Source organism: Crocuta crocuta, unplaced genomic scaffold, assembly GCF_008692635.1.
Source record: "Crocuta crocuta isolate KB4526 unplaced genomic scaffold, BGI_CrCroc_1.0 scaffold229, whole genome shotgun sequence".
In the NCBI taxonomy this organism is placed as follows: domain Eukaryota; kingdom Metazoa; phylum Chordata; class Mammalia; order Carnivora; family Hyaenidae; genus Crocuta; species Crocuta crocuta.
The window spans coordinates 11,094,938-11,110,433 of NW_027536464.1; positions in this window are offsets into that span (position 1 = coordinate 11,094,938).

The following is a 15,496-nucleotide window of genomic DNA, read 5'->3' on the forward strand; positions in this document are numbered from 1 at the left end:
AAAAAAAAAAAAAGGTTAAAGAGAAAAAAATTCCAAAATCTTGCATTAGGAATGAAAAAACTCTCTTCTTCCTGCTTGAACACTTAAGGCCCTCTCATGACATTAAAAATAGAGCTCATATAATTATGAAGGAAAATGTGTTGGTTATTCTGAAAATTCTACCCTATGGGGAAATGCATTTTAAATTTAAAAGCCAAAAGCAAACAAACTGACCTAAAGTTTATTGAGAGGTTACTAACTGGCAAACACTTGTGAAGCACTTTCTATAACCTTCCTTCCCTACTACCCTTCACAACAGTATCTGGTCATGGGATTTTGTTACTATTTGCATATTGCTGCCGGGAAACTGAGGCTGAGAGAGTCTGAGAATCTGGATGAGCTGGGAAACAGGATATGACGAAACACAGACTCCAGGGACCGGGTTCTCATTTTTTCTATCTTGTTACCTTGTCACCTCATCCATCACCACCAACAAATCCCCCTAGTGACGATCATTTTCCTTTCTTCTGAAATGTCTTAATTTGATCTCTCATTTTCTTGAGGTTAGAAAAATATAAGCCTCTAGCCTAAGTGTGGATCATCAACTCCTTAAAGCCAATGCATATAATTTGAATTTCTCTGTATCCCAACCACGCCCATCTAAGAAGCTTTCAGGTGGTGGGATTTGATTTGATTTGATACAATAAGACACACAATGTGGCTGAGGGTATGATGATTTCAAACTTCCCGTTTATAGTCTGGCAAGACAACAGTGGGCTTGCAAACAAAAGTTAATAGCTGATGTCCAAACCCGAAATTGCACCCTTCCCGAGCCCAGAATGCTGTATGCTTTACTCCCTAGAAGTGCAGTCAAGAGTAGATAGCACTAAAAAGAGAGCATTTTCAAGTCACAAAACTAAGTATGTGATGCATGGATTCAGGCGTCTATAGTAACACGTTTTCAGGATTTGAGATGGAGTTCCTGAGTTGTGTGTTTTGAAATCCCCCAGGAATCCTTGAAAAACAGCTATGACATTGAAAACATCCATACAGCTATACAGCAGGAGCCCTGGCCTCCTGTGGGTACAACGGAGAGTTCTTCAGATGGGACGTAAACTAATGTGGCTGAGGATGGGCCAGGGATACACCGAGCAGTAGCGTGAAGAGGGGGAGCACTGAGCAGGTGCTCAGCAGAGCAAGTCGTCACTTGGTGATGGGTCATACAGGTGAAGGCCTGGAGGGACATCCAGGGGGACAAACCTCAGCTGTCTATTGCTTAATAGATGCTTTTTTCTTGCAGTTCTAGTTCCTCCCTTCTCCAGAAGCTTCCTTCTCTTGCCCTTTGGCTGTCACTATTAGTCACGGTGCTTCATGTCAACCACTTATGAATTAAGGATCATTTTTGTCATATGTGTATTTATTTAATTGGTACATTTCACAAAAAATAACCCATAGAGTCATAGTGTTGGCAAAGATACAAGGTAGATGACTTGGGTCCTCTCTCTCTCTCTCTCTCTCTCTCTCTCTCTCTCTCACCCCTAAGTGTGTGAGGGTGCATTTGTGTTCACGTGTGTGCAAACACACAGGGTACATAGGTGGGGGTACTAGTCTACTCAGGCTACCATAGCCAAATACCACAGACTGGAGGACTTAACCAACAGACATGTAGTTCTCACAGAAAGAAGTCTAAACTCAAGGTGTTAGTAAGCTGGGTTTCTGTTGGGATCACTCTTCCTGGCTGGTAGGAGAACAGATACTTGAGTTGAGATCCACTTAATTCCAAAAATATTACAGTCTTTTGTTTTGTTTATTCTTTTTTTTATTTTTTTTATTTTGAGATTTTGGGGGGGGGAGAGAGAGAGAGAGGGCTAGCACACCAGTGGGAGAGGGGCAGAGAGAGAGGGAGAGGGATAATCCCAAGCAGGCTCCACGCTGTCAGCACAGAGCCCAACTTGGAGCTCAATCCCACAAACTGTGAGACCATGACTTGAGCTGAAACCAAGAGACAGACACTTAATGGTCTGAGCTATCCAGATGCCCCATAAAAATATCACAGTCTTATTGTGAAATATTACTATACTCTACAATATATCAAAAACAAAGACTGAAGAAGAGACATAGACATCAACAGAGCCTTTCTTTGGATAATGATATTATGGGAATTACTTCCTTTTTTCCCCTATTTCTGTGTATTTTTCAGATTTTTCATAATGTACCTACAGAAAGAAAGAAGAATAACTTTCAAACACCAACAAATAGGGATTTCAGTACTAGTCCCCAATATCAGAGTTAAGGGTAAGATTCCTGATCAAATCCTCCTGGGGACCCTGAAGGCCTACATACACAGATAGAATCAAAGCCTATCCTAGGAAAACAGGCAGTGAAATGCAAAGGTACTGCATAAACTAATGGCTTCCTTCCTCTGTCCTCCACCCCCTCCTATAGCCCATTACACTTCCTGGATCTCTATCCCAGTCCCTTCTCTTAAATTTCTTTTTTGGGAAATCCACAAAAAAGAAGGAAAGAGGGATCACAATAATAACAGTAGCCCTTCACTAGATGAATTCATCTCTAAATCCTGCCAAATGACAGTGTTTCAATGAACTGTTTGATTTTTCCAACATTCCATTTTCCTCACCTTCCATATGCACGATTCCTTAGGACGTTGTATTTCTGCTTTGCAGGAAACAACAATTAACAAATGCCTGCTCTTTACTGCTCCACAGCAGAGATGTCTGAGAAGGAGATTGAAGGTCGCTATTTGAGAATCGTGCTTCTTAAAATCTAAAAAGAAATTTGGAGACTTAGAGTCAGACCACCAACCCCAACCAAATCCTGCCAAACCCGCTAGAAAAGTTTTCTCCACTCTCTTGAGAGAGGTGGGGAAATATGGCTTCACACAAACACCCCTAACGGAGACATGTGACTGCCTCTGCAGAAATGAGTTTTCATGGATCACAGGGCTCTCTCTTGAGGAAAGCTGCCTGGCTTCCATCTTCTAGAAGTCTACCTGCACACTCCAAACCATGAATTTGCACAGTGCACTCACTTTACTCAGGTGCAACCAACCTTCAAGCAGTCCCTGATGGTTATTTCTCAAAGTGGGCAATTTCACTAATAAACCATTGACTTTAAGAGTAGTCAAAATTCACTGAATATACACAGCAAAATTTGGATAAGTCAAAGTGGATTACTGAAGAAATACTTCCTTAGAAACACACTCAACTTTCTGTTGCTTTTGTCATTTTCTTTTTGTTTTTCTTCTTTTTCTTCTCACCAACTAAATTCATCATATTTTCACACTGTTCTGCTGGCTTATCATATTACTTTGGAGGAGGGTAAATAATTGATTTGATCCATTACCTCTAATTCCTATTGTTCCATTAGATATGGTGTGATAAGATTACACATCAACACTGGAGAGATTATACCCAGATTCCCAAGTAATTTAACCATTGCATTTTTGGAAAGAATTCAAATGATCAATTTAGGGTTACAGTGAAAAATGATTTAGGAGAGAATAGATGAACTTACTATTACAAGGTCCTTGATGGGGTACAAGTGAACATTTGAGTATTTCTACTGTTTTCCACAAAATAGCCTCTACTTCTAGCAACTAAACAACCTGTCCCTTCTTGGTAGGTTCTCAAAATCAAAGATTTTCACTCTCACTCCCTTTTGTTATGGAAGTAGCTAATATTAATAGATTAAAAGGGTGGCTTGGGCCCTGCACTGACAGCATGGAGCCTGCTTGGGATTCTCTCTCCCCCTCTCGCTGTGCCTCCCCTGCTTGCTCTCTCTCAAAATAAATAAATAAACTTAAAAAAAAAAGTGGCTATTGCAGTGAGGAGTATCCAGAAAAAAAATATGCTCCTGTGGGCAACAGTTACAACAGCAATGTTATCCTGATTTACAAACCCGAGTCAAAGCCTCATCAACCCATGTGCCGGATGAGTCGTTATCCAAAATATGCTCGATGGGTGGAGTTTGGAGCTGCACGTCCAGACTGCACACCAGCCTCTTGAAGTTCAGTGTCTCCTCTTCTTGTGGTTACTGCTTGGTTGCATTTGGACAGGAGAGGATGGTCTGAGTGGAAAACTTGAGAATTGCTTTAGTCAGAGCAATGGAGGATCAAGGGCTGCAATTCTGACACAGGTGTAGAAGTTTGGTACAAATGCAAGCTAAGGTTAAGGTCACCCGTCTGAAATGCCAACCAAGAAAAGAGGAAGGAGCAGATAACCTAAATGTCCAACAATAGGAGGGCAATTAGTAAATGATGATGTCACTATTTGATGGAATAACATGTCCATTTGAAGTTCCGTTTTGTAATCCCTGGTAACACTGAAAATATTAAGGCATAATATTAAGGGAAAGAGATGGGATTCGAAATAATATATAATTATGATCGAAATTTTAGAGAAAGAAAATGTGTGTGTATGTATTGTACATTAAAGTGGAAGAAAGATACACCAAAATATCAGAAGATACCTCTTTTGGGTATCTCTACCCAAGAGGGGAAAGCCATCTTTTCCAAATCTTCTACGATGAGCATGTATTACTTTTTATAGTAAGAAAATAACCAACTATCTTTAGGGGAAAAAAAATCAGTGTGGAGTAGACCTTTCCTGGGTTGTGCCACTGCCTGTCTCCTCCCCAGAGATTTCTCAGGCAATCTTTTTCTTCTTTTTTTTAATGTTTATTTCTTTTAGAGAAACAGAGAGACAGACAGACAGAGCATGAGCGGGGGAGGGGCAGAGAGAGGGAGACACAGAATCCAAAGCAGGCTCCAGGCTCTGAGCTGTCAGCACAGAGCCCCACACTGGGCTCGAACTCACAAATTGTGAGATCATGACCTATGCCGAAGTAGGAGGCTCAACTGACGGACCACCCAGGCGCCCCTCTGTGCCTGTCTTTGCTGTGAGACTGTGACCACACCCAGATCAGAGACTAAGCTGCCTGGGTCTTCACTGCCCCTGCCCTTAACCCATAATTGGTCTCTGGCAATGCTTATCAAACTGAAGGAACATAATTCAAACAGCAGCAAGTATTGGATTCTGATTCAAGAAGCCAAAAAAAATAAGGCATTTTTTAAAAATAGTTTACTGTCAAGTTGGTTTCCATATAACACCCAGTGCTCATCCCCACAAGTGCCCTCCTCCATGCTCCTCATCCCCTCCTCCCCTCCTCCCCACCACCATCAGCCCTCAGTTTGTTCTCAGCATTCAAGAGTCTCCCGTGGTTTGCCCCCCTCCCTCTCCCCCCCTATTTCTCCCCTCTTCTCCCCCACGGTCCTCCGTTAAGTTCCTCCTAATCCTCCCATACGTGCAAACATATGGTAGCTGTCCTTCTCTGCCTGACTTATTTTAAATTGTGGGCTGGGATTAGATCACGTTAAACAACTGTGTTAATTTTATTAAGTGTGAGAATAGTATTGTGATTCTGGTTTTTCAAAAGCCCTTATCTGATTTCTGAAGCATTTATGGGTAAAGTCTCTAGCATCTCCAATTTGCTTTAAAGTAGTTCAGCAAACAAAAATCAAAAAGAAGAGGCTGGAGGTGGAAGGGACAAAATTGGAAATTGTTGATCACTGGTGCAAGGCAGATATGCATGCCTGGGAGTTCATTATACTGCCCTCTCTGCTTTTGTGAGTGCTTGAAAACTTCCATAGTCAGAGTTCACCAATACTACCAACAAATTAACCGGAAGGTCTCCATAACACCAGTAAACGGTATCTCAAAATGCTGGTATTTTCACGAACGATCATCTATGTAAAAATTTATTCACTAAGCACAGTAGTATATATCCCGAATGGGGGGGGGGTGCTTTTCTCCCGCTTAGATGAGTTACAAAAGACCCCCTGACTTGGAATTAGCAGCACAATCATCAAAAGTCAGTTTCAGGGGCGCCTGGGTGACTCAGTCTGTTAAACGTCCAATGTCAGCTCAGGTCATGATGTCACGGTTTGTGAGTTCGAGCCCCACATTGGGCTCTGTGCTGACAGCTCAGAGCCTGGAGCCTGCTTCAGATTCTGTGTCTCCCCCTCTCTCTGTCCCTCCCCCATTCATGCTCTGTCTCTTCTCTCAAAAATAATACACAAACGTTCAAAAAATTAAAAAAAATTTCAGTTGTGAAAAAGAGACCACAGAACCCACCTTTCAAAGGCACTAAAAATGATACATAATTAATGACAATGAGGGCCCTCCTAATATAACTGCAAATGCCCATGTGTCTGCTTGATTTACATGCAAATGGTCTTTAAAAAATAAATCTATCAGTAGTGGAGAATCAATAGTGGTGGTGAAGGGAGACTGATTTCCAAAGATTTGTTTTTTTACTGTTAAAAAAATTAAAGTTTGGTGTTAATGGTTCCCCACACCACCCCACAGCCACCACCACACCCTCACCGCTGCCAAGGCCAGAGCCAAAGCTTAGGAATCACAGTCTCCGAGCAGATGTATATTCACTCTGGGACCTCCGGCAACACGCACGTGTTCTTGTGTCACTAGAAAAGGAAAGAAGCACTTCCAACAGGCTCTGAAGGGAAGGATCGCACCATCTCCTTCAGGCCTTCATTACCATCTCATATTCCAAAGTTCTCATACTCCCCTCCACCCCCATTCTCTAGGCCCATGTTCTTTGTCCCAGGGAAATAGACAATAGCCAAAAGCCATCCACCAATAAGGCCCTTTGTGTGGATTCCTCGGTGTAGGTTGCCTTGTATAAACAGAAGGGGTCAGGTCAGGATACATTCTGGCTGGTGGCCATTATGACTATGAAGCATTAACTTCGTGGCATGTGATAGGCAAAGCCGTTATTGCATGATGAGTACAAAGTGACTGTTATCGTTTCACTTGTGTTGAGTATTGCAAAGTGCTAGGCACCCCATAACACCAGCAAAAGCCAGAGCCCTGGTCTAAAGCACCCTTTACTTGAAAGAAACTTTAGAGCTCCAGTACTAAGAACTTCTCATGACGAGAGGGCAGAAAGTGGCTTCATTGTTGGTAAGAAATAATACTGACTTCTAATGTAAGAGAAAACACAGCTACAGATATATAAACCCACTCATAATTAAACTCTCAACTTCATTATTGGAAATGAAGACAGTTTTCGATAGAAACAGTTACGGAGTACAAAATGGTCAATGCGAATAATATAGTGATGTTTTGGTTTGGAACATATCATGTGAAAGTGATTTGAATTTTACCAAATGGGAACAATACGTTTGCAGCTGATCGTTTAAAAATCAGCAAGGCATGGGGCACTTGGGTAGTGTCATCAGTTAAGCGTCTGAGCCTTGATCTCAGATAAGGTCATTCATGATCTCCTGGTTAGTGAGTTCAAGCCCCAAATCGGGATCTGCACTGATGGGGGAGAGCCTGCTTGGGGTTCTGTGTCTCCTTCTCTCTGGATCTCCCTCAATTTTGTGCATGTTCTCTAAATAAATAAATAAATAAATAAACTTATTATTATGTTTTTAATCACCAAGGCACCTGAAAGAAACAGGCAGTCAGTTATGTGCTACAGCTCCTGAAGATTTGGTCCAGCTTCGGTTTGCTTCCAGTTTGGAAGGATATTCTAGCTGGTCTGCCTTAAAATAGAGGCTGTGTGGCACTCGACAAAAATCCACTGTGAGAGGCCCAACCAAGGAGTTATTCCAAGAGATGGAGATGGATCCTTCAGAGAAGCTGAAATGTGACCCAGGGAGGGAGGGGCCCTGGGACCAGAGAGCGCTGCCATCTGCGTCAAGGTGGAACGGAGAGAGAAACCCAAACAGCAGAATCCAATGTGACTCCCATCCACTCCCTGCCCAGTCAGTCTCAGTTAGGAGAGCAGATGCCCCAAACTCCACATGCAAGCTGCTTGTCAAATGGGCAGTTTCTAGAAGACTTGGGGATTGCAGCACGGGGCAAGGATGAGGTGAGGCAAGATGCGAAGGGTCCAAATTTTAAGCAGGCGTTTGTTCCCTGGGCCAATGTAGACACCTGCTTAAATTCTCTTCCTGGATGCCTCCGTTGCCTCACCTAGTCGTGCTCCGGAGCTGCTGATGGTATGTATTTACTCGGTGTCGATGATTCTCCCAAATGCTTCCTGGAAGGCCAGCTAAGTGCTCACAAGGCTCACATATTCACGGGGCTGTCCCCAGTGCTCTGTGGGTCAGGCATGCTTCCCAGGGCATAGGATGGTAGATTCCCCACTATGGAAGCAGTCTCATGCTCTAGGGAACTCTAGGGAAGGAGACTGTTCAAAGAGCTTAGGCCCCCACCCCTCCCTCTCTCCAGATGGGGTCACTGAGAGAGCCGGAGATGTGCAATGTTTTAGCCCCTCCCAAGGCAGGTCATTTACATAAAGCCTTGACCCCCAGCTGACAGAACATGGAGCGAAGCATTTAGATCGCAGCCTGCATCTGGCACTCCTGACAGCAGCCTGAAGCACTGCTCCACTGTCCCAAAGTCCCTCATAATCCCCATTCGAGGTCATTCTATCTCTCAATCTCAGCTGCACATTAGAATCACCTAGGCCACCTGGCCACCAATTAAATCTGATTATCAGAGAGAAGAGCCAAGGCAACAGTAATTTTTTTTTTCATTTTTTAAGATTTATTCATTTTTTAGAGACAGAAAGAGAGGGAGAGCATGAGTGGGGGAGGGCCGAGGGAGAGAGATTGAGAGAGAGGGAGACACTGAATTCGAAGCAGGATCCTGGCTCTGAGCTGTCAGCACAGAGCCCAACGCGGGGCTCGAACCCACGACCCCAAACCCTGAGATCATGACCTGAACGGGCTTTGGACACTCAGTCACTGAGCCACCCAGGCATCCCGAGGCAACAGTAATTTTAAAGCTCCCTGGGTGATTCCAGAGTGCAGCCAAAATGGACAACAATTGGCCAGTGTGATTAAGATTACACCCATCACTGTGGATCCCTAATGGGCCAGCCCCTGCCCAGAACACCCAGTGATTCCAATGAAGCCTGAGGGCCTCACACTCATTATTAGACTTAATTGGATTAGATTACTCACCACTCCCACGTGAGCACACGCACACACGCTGCTTGGGGTGATGAATAGACAAAGTAGACACATTGTCGTGGCTAAGAAAATGGATGTATTATCATCGGTCAGACTTGGACCAATGCCCCCCTCTCTGTTCCTCCACCTCAGGGTAAACAACAGTCGCAGTTTGCCTGAGATTGGGTCAGCCTTAGCACTGGAAGCTCCCTGGGCCCAGAAACCCCCAAGACCCAGGCGAACCTGAGTGGTTGGTCATCCTATGAGCTACTCTCCACCTACTTCGGCCCTGGGCCAGAGAGCCTGACCTGCACGGAAAGCATCAAGGGCTCCCTTCTCTCTGGCTTCCAGTTGGGCTTGACCAATGGGAGGTGCTTATTGAGGTTAAAGCATGGGAGAAGTGTAGGGTTTTGGTGTTTGGTGCCTCAATCACAGCTCATCTAAACCTCAGCTATGTTCAGACAGCCGTCTTCACTAGCTGCCTGATCCAGGGAGTGGTACCCACTTCTCCCTTTCTCCTTTCAGGCTTTGAGGTAGCAAGTGTGCCTTAAGTTTTCTCGGCTCCGAAACACTGCATTATCTCTTGTTTGTTTCTCTAAAGCCTGCCTCCAACTATGTAAACACTGCCATTATTAAATTGTCCTCACATTACCCAGGTTGAGGGTGCCATCTGTCTCCCTTCGGGACCGGGACGGATCCTCCCTGTATTCAGGAGGGGCAGAGCACTCTGCTTCAGAACTCCTCCCAAGCATATGGGATGGAGGAGGGGCAGCTCCCAAAGGGAAAGGAGATGCTGTTTCGAGGACAAAGGTGAAGGGTCGCTGGAGAAGGGACATCCACTACAGACAGCAAAGGGCAAGGAGGAAATTTCTCGGCCGGTGATACCATCATCGAAAAACTGGGGCTGGTAAGCAGAGTGGCGTCACTGGTCAATGTTGAGGTAAGAGGAAGAAGTGAGAGGAAGTATTTAGAAACTCTTACAGCAATTTCACATTACTGCAACATGTAATTGTCTTACAAAATAGGCTGGTCAGGCAGTTTAGAAACTGAAAACTGGTTCAGTTGGTTAAGCCTCCGACTCAGGTCAAGATCCCACAGTATGTGGGTTCGAGCCACACATTTGGCTCTGCAATGACAGTGTAAAGCCTCCTTGGGATTTTCTGTCTCCCTCTTTCTCTGCCCCTCCCGTGCTCTCGATCTATCTCTCTCAAAATAAATAAATAAACATTAAAAACAGAAAGACAGAAAAAAAGAAACTGAAAGCCATAGAAACAGTTCTTTCACAACAGGCAGGTTGAGAAGCTCCAATCCACCAGGAGATTATACACGGTGTGTTACAGGTAGATTTCCACAACATCTTTCTGGGAAAGTGACTTTGAAGCGCAGGTTTTTAGAATAACATAAAGAAAAATCAGTGGACGCTGTGCACTTACTATGTGCCAGCTGCTGTTTTAAACTCTTCACGTGGGTTCTCTCATTTAATCTTTGCAATTCGCCTGTGAGCATGCGTAGTATTATTATCCTCATGTTGAGGATGAGGAAACCAAATCACAGAGAATAAGGAACTGGTTGGGGCCACAGTTAATGACTGACAGCACCGAGATTGCCATCGGGATTCAAACCTGGCTTGCAGAGCACACCTCCGTAATGCTCTCCTTACTGAAATCGTCGTTGGCGTTTTCCACAAAATCAACATGGCCAAAATAGGTATCTTCTCTGGTCCTAATTTTGAGCTGGATTAGAAGGGGTGCTTCAATTTCTCTTTTATTGTTAACTGCATCTACTATTGTTTTTCTTCAAACCTTTCCAGAGTAGCCAGTGATACAACTTGAAATGTTCCAGTACCGTCTATACCGAGGGGAATATATCTTGTTCTGATAAAAATTACTCAGAGCTGAATGGTGTAACAACAGAGCATTCACTCAGCTTCCCATATACTCAGCGGGAATTTCAATGCAGTGTCAGAACTAAGTGTCTCTTTACACTGCCTGTAGTTGCATGCTATAAATTGGACACTTACCGATGAGCTATAAATGGCCATTCCATTCAGGGATATGATGGAAAACGAGAGGGAAGTTGCTTCAGAAATAAAGACGAGACCTGGATGTCGACCAGAGTTTCTGCTTCCGTTAGCATGTGTGTTCTAAACATGCTAGATGCACACATGGAGTGGGGCCCCTTCACAACTGTCACATTCTCACCTTCTCAGGCTCTCTTTGCGCATTTGTCCAAGGACGTGTATAGAGGGGCAGATGAGCAGTGCTGAGGTACAGCCTCAGCACTCTCCCTGGGTTGAAACCCACTGGGTTGAAACCCACTCTCCCTGGGTTGAATCAAAGCTTTATAATCCCAGCCACAAAATCTATGGCATGTTCCTTAGTTTTTCTGTCCCACAGCAGCCTTGCCTATAAAATGAAAATGAGAACATAAGACCTGCCTTACAGGTTGTGGTGAGAACTGATGATTATACGTAAAAGTCTTAGAAGAGGGTCTGGCACATAATAGGTACTAGATAAATGTTAGCTAAGATTCCTTCCAGTGAGGAATTTTGGTAATTTTCTGAAGCTGAAGTATCAAGTTAGTCTCTTAGAAAGACAATGATCTAAAACTCTTTTGGTCTGTGGTGTTGTCCTTAGAGTAGGAATATGGAAGAAGCAAGTTGGGTGACATATTCCATATATAAGAAGCCAGTTACCCTTCGACAATGGAGGTGACACTATTCACAATGTTATTGGAACAGTAGGTGTGATCTTGGATTGTCCGAAATCAACCAGAATGTGTGGTTTGCTCTCTGTGTGAGGCAATCCAGGACCCCTCTCCCTAGAAATATCTCACATATGTGCTCTTTCCTCAATAGAGTTTCAGTTTCCCAGCATTTTGAGATTCCCAATATCATAGTCATCCTCTAAATTAGAAATAAAACCCAGATATTTCTTTAAAAGTTACATACTTTCTGCCTTATTGATCCCACTCATGTTCTAAATATAATTCCCTACATTTAAAAAGATATGTGGGGGTGCCTGGGTGGCTCAGTCAGTTAAGCATCTGAATTTGGCTCAAGTCATGATCTCACCAGCTGTGAGTTTGAGCCCTGTGTTGGGCTCTATGCTGACAGCTCAGAACCTGGAGCCTGCTTCAGATTCTGGGTCTCCCTTTCTCTCTGTCCCTTCTCCACTTGTTCTCTCTCTCTCTCTCAAAAATCAAATAAAAATAAAAACATTTTTAAAAAAGATACATGAATCCTGACCAAAGCCTCACACCTTATACAAAAATAAACTCAAGATGGATCACAGACTGAAAGCACAACATAAAGCTATGAAACTTGTAGAAAAAACAAAATAGGAGAAAGTCTTCCAGACACGGAATTAAGTGAAGACTTCCTGGACTCAACACCACAAGCATGACATAGAAAAGAAAAATTAAAAACTAGATGTCATCAAAATTCAAAGTATTTGGTCCGTGAAAGGTCCTGGTAAGAGACTAAAGCGCAAATCACAGACTGGAAGAAATATTTGCAAATCGTGTAGCCAATAAAATAATTGTACATAATATATAAAGAATTCAAAAACTCAGCATGATCCATCTGTGGAGAAATGAATAAATACAATGTAGTTCATGCACACAATGAAGTATTATTCCATATTTTAAAAAAAGGAAATTCCAACACATGCTAAAACATGGATGAACCTTGAGGATGTTAGGCTAAGTGGATTAAGCCAGTCACAAAAAGGTAAGTGCCAAATAATTCTGCTTAAATAAGGTCCCCAGAGTAGTCAAATTCATAGAGACAAAAAGTGTGAATCATGTTCGCCAGGGGCTGGGGGTGGGGGAGAGGCAGGGGGATGTGGAATCGTTGTTCAATGGGTACAGATTGAACAATGTTCAATTTCAGTTCTGCGAGATGAAAACAGTTCTGGAGATTGGTTGTACCGCAATGTGAATGTACTTCACGCTACTGAGCATTCTTGAAAGTGGTGGAGATGGTAAATATCATGCTATCGGTATTTCAAACCATTTCTTAAAACCTCAAATTAAAACATAAACAATCCGTGGCGCCTGGGTGTCTCAGTCAGTTTGTTGGGGGTCCGACTTCGGCTCAGGTCATGATCTCGCGGTTCATGGGTTCGAGCCCCGCGTCAGGCTCTGTGCTGACAGCTCAGAGCCTGGAGCCTGCTTCGGATTCTGTGTCTCCCTCTCTCTCTGACCCTTCCCTGCTCACGCTGTCTCTCTCTCTCTCTCAGAAATAAATTTTTAAAACAACATTGAAAAATTTTTACAAAAATATTTGTATTTAAAAAATAAAATAAAACATAAACAATCCAACTTAAAGATAGACAAAGGACATACACATTCATTTCACTGAAGAGAACACACGGACAACAAAAAAGCACACGAAAAGCTGTTCGGCATCACTAGCCATCAGGGAAACACAAAGAAAACCACCAAGAGATATAACAGTGGTGACTAGGGGGGAAGTGGGTGGCTACTTCTCTAATGTGACCGGCAGGGGACCCATATACTGCATTAAGGAAACTGGTACCGTTGAGGCACCTGGGTGGCTCAGTCGGTTAAGCATCAGACTTCGGCTCAGGTCATGACCTCACGGTTTGCAGGTTCAAGCCCCGCATAGGACTCTGTGCTGACAGCCAGCTCAGGGCCTGGAGCCTGCTTCGGATTCTGTATCTCTCTCTCGCTCTGATCCTCCCCTGCTCATGCTGTCTCTCTCTTTCAGAAATAAATAAAACTTAAAAAAAGTTTTTTTTAAAGGAAACTGGTACTGTATGAAGGTGGAAAGAGTACTATTAATAATTGCAGTGAAACAACCAGCTAGATCTGAGATGATCTATCCAAGACAAGCCTGTTAGGATAAATAAAAGAAAAACAGTGCTAATAACACACAACAAATGCTAAGGAGAATGTGGTGATACTGAATCTGCCCTATGATCCCAGTGGGAATGTAAAACGGTACAGCCACTCTGGAAAATTGCTTGGCAGTTTCTTTTAAAACTAAAAATAGATTTATCATAAGGCGCAGTAATTGTACTCTTGGGCATTCATCCTAGAGAAAGGAAAACTTGTTTTCATGAAGAGAATTGTTCAAGATGATGCCACCAACACAGTGGAATATTAATCAGCCGTTAAAAAGGACAATTAACAGCAGTGGGGTAGAAAGAAGCTTACAATGACTTCTGAAATACTGTCATGTTAAAAAAAAAAAAAAGTGCAGAAATCAAAACTCCAGACTAGAATAAAGACGTGCAGGGAATAAGTAGAAAGAAAATAACTAGGGTGTTGAGGCATTGGGTGGGTGACAGTACTCATTTCCATTCTTTTTTTTTCTTAAGAGTGTTCTTTGCTGTTATTTTTAGATCTTACATTTTAAAAACATGAAACCCAAACTGGAAAATCATTAACAGAATTCTAACATTCAAAGGGAGGCNGTCTCTCCCACTGAGAGCACTCACCAGAATGATCTTTATCAGATTAGCTGGAGTTGGTGCCAAGAGCCTGAGGATTAGGACACAGAAAAGTATCAGGGGAAGCAGAAGAAAGCCAGAAACAACACAACTGGCTGAGTTGCATGATTAATTGAGTAGATACAGAAAGGGACCTTTAAGGAAAGGGGAGGGGGGAAGATGAATGGAAAGAGAAGGGCAGGGTTCAAGCAGGAAGGGAAAAGTCCCCGCAGGGCCCTACCCAGGCAACAGGGTGGGTAAGTAATTGGAAGGCCTGAGCACAGGTAGGAGACCCACAGGATGCAGCTCCAGGAGGAAGACAAGGAAAAGGGAGGAAGGGAACTCCGGAGGACAAGGGGAGTGTAATAATTTCTATTTCCAGCAATACAGCATAATCACAGCAAATCTTACATTCCAGTTTGCAACAACATAAATAATTAGAAGAGATAATAATATCCTTTGTTAACACACTTCATTATTCTTTTAGTTATTTTGATTTCCATGTGCAGCCTGTAAGCCTGCAGGGGACCTTTTAAACACCCAACTGTTAATTACTCCTTCCAAAGGAGAGAAGGTATGAAAGCACAAATTCAGAAACAAAGAGCATCACTTCAAAGAGATGATCTGCCCTAACACACCACGAGCCACGATTTCAGCTATGCCCCCTATGAAGACGCCATGCCACGTTTACTTGCCGGGTGGTGGGGAAACTTTTGGATTCAGATAACCTGAAGATTTGAATCTCTGTTGCTCGTGGCAAAGTTACTTAATCTATCTGAACTTCAGTTTCCTCATGTGGAAGTTTGAAGATGAGATGGGCTGAAGTACACACACGAAAAAGCACCCATGGTGTCCTGTATGTAGTAGGCACTCAATAAAGGTTAATCCCTTCCTCCTTTCCCTTGTCAATCTCCACCTTGCCCTGCTCACTCCTAGGTGTAACTGACCCAGCCCACTCGTCTCTAAACTCACCACCCATACCAACAGCCTCCTACTGCCAGCACTTGTGACTCTATCTCGGTTTGGTTTTGTTTGTTTTATTGTTTGTTTGTTTTGT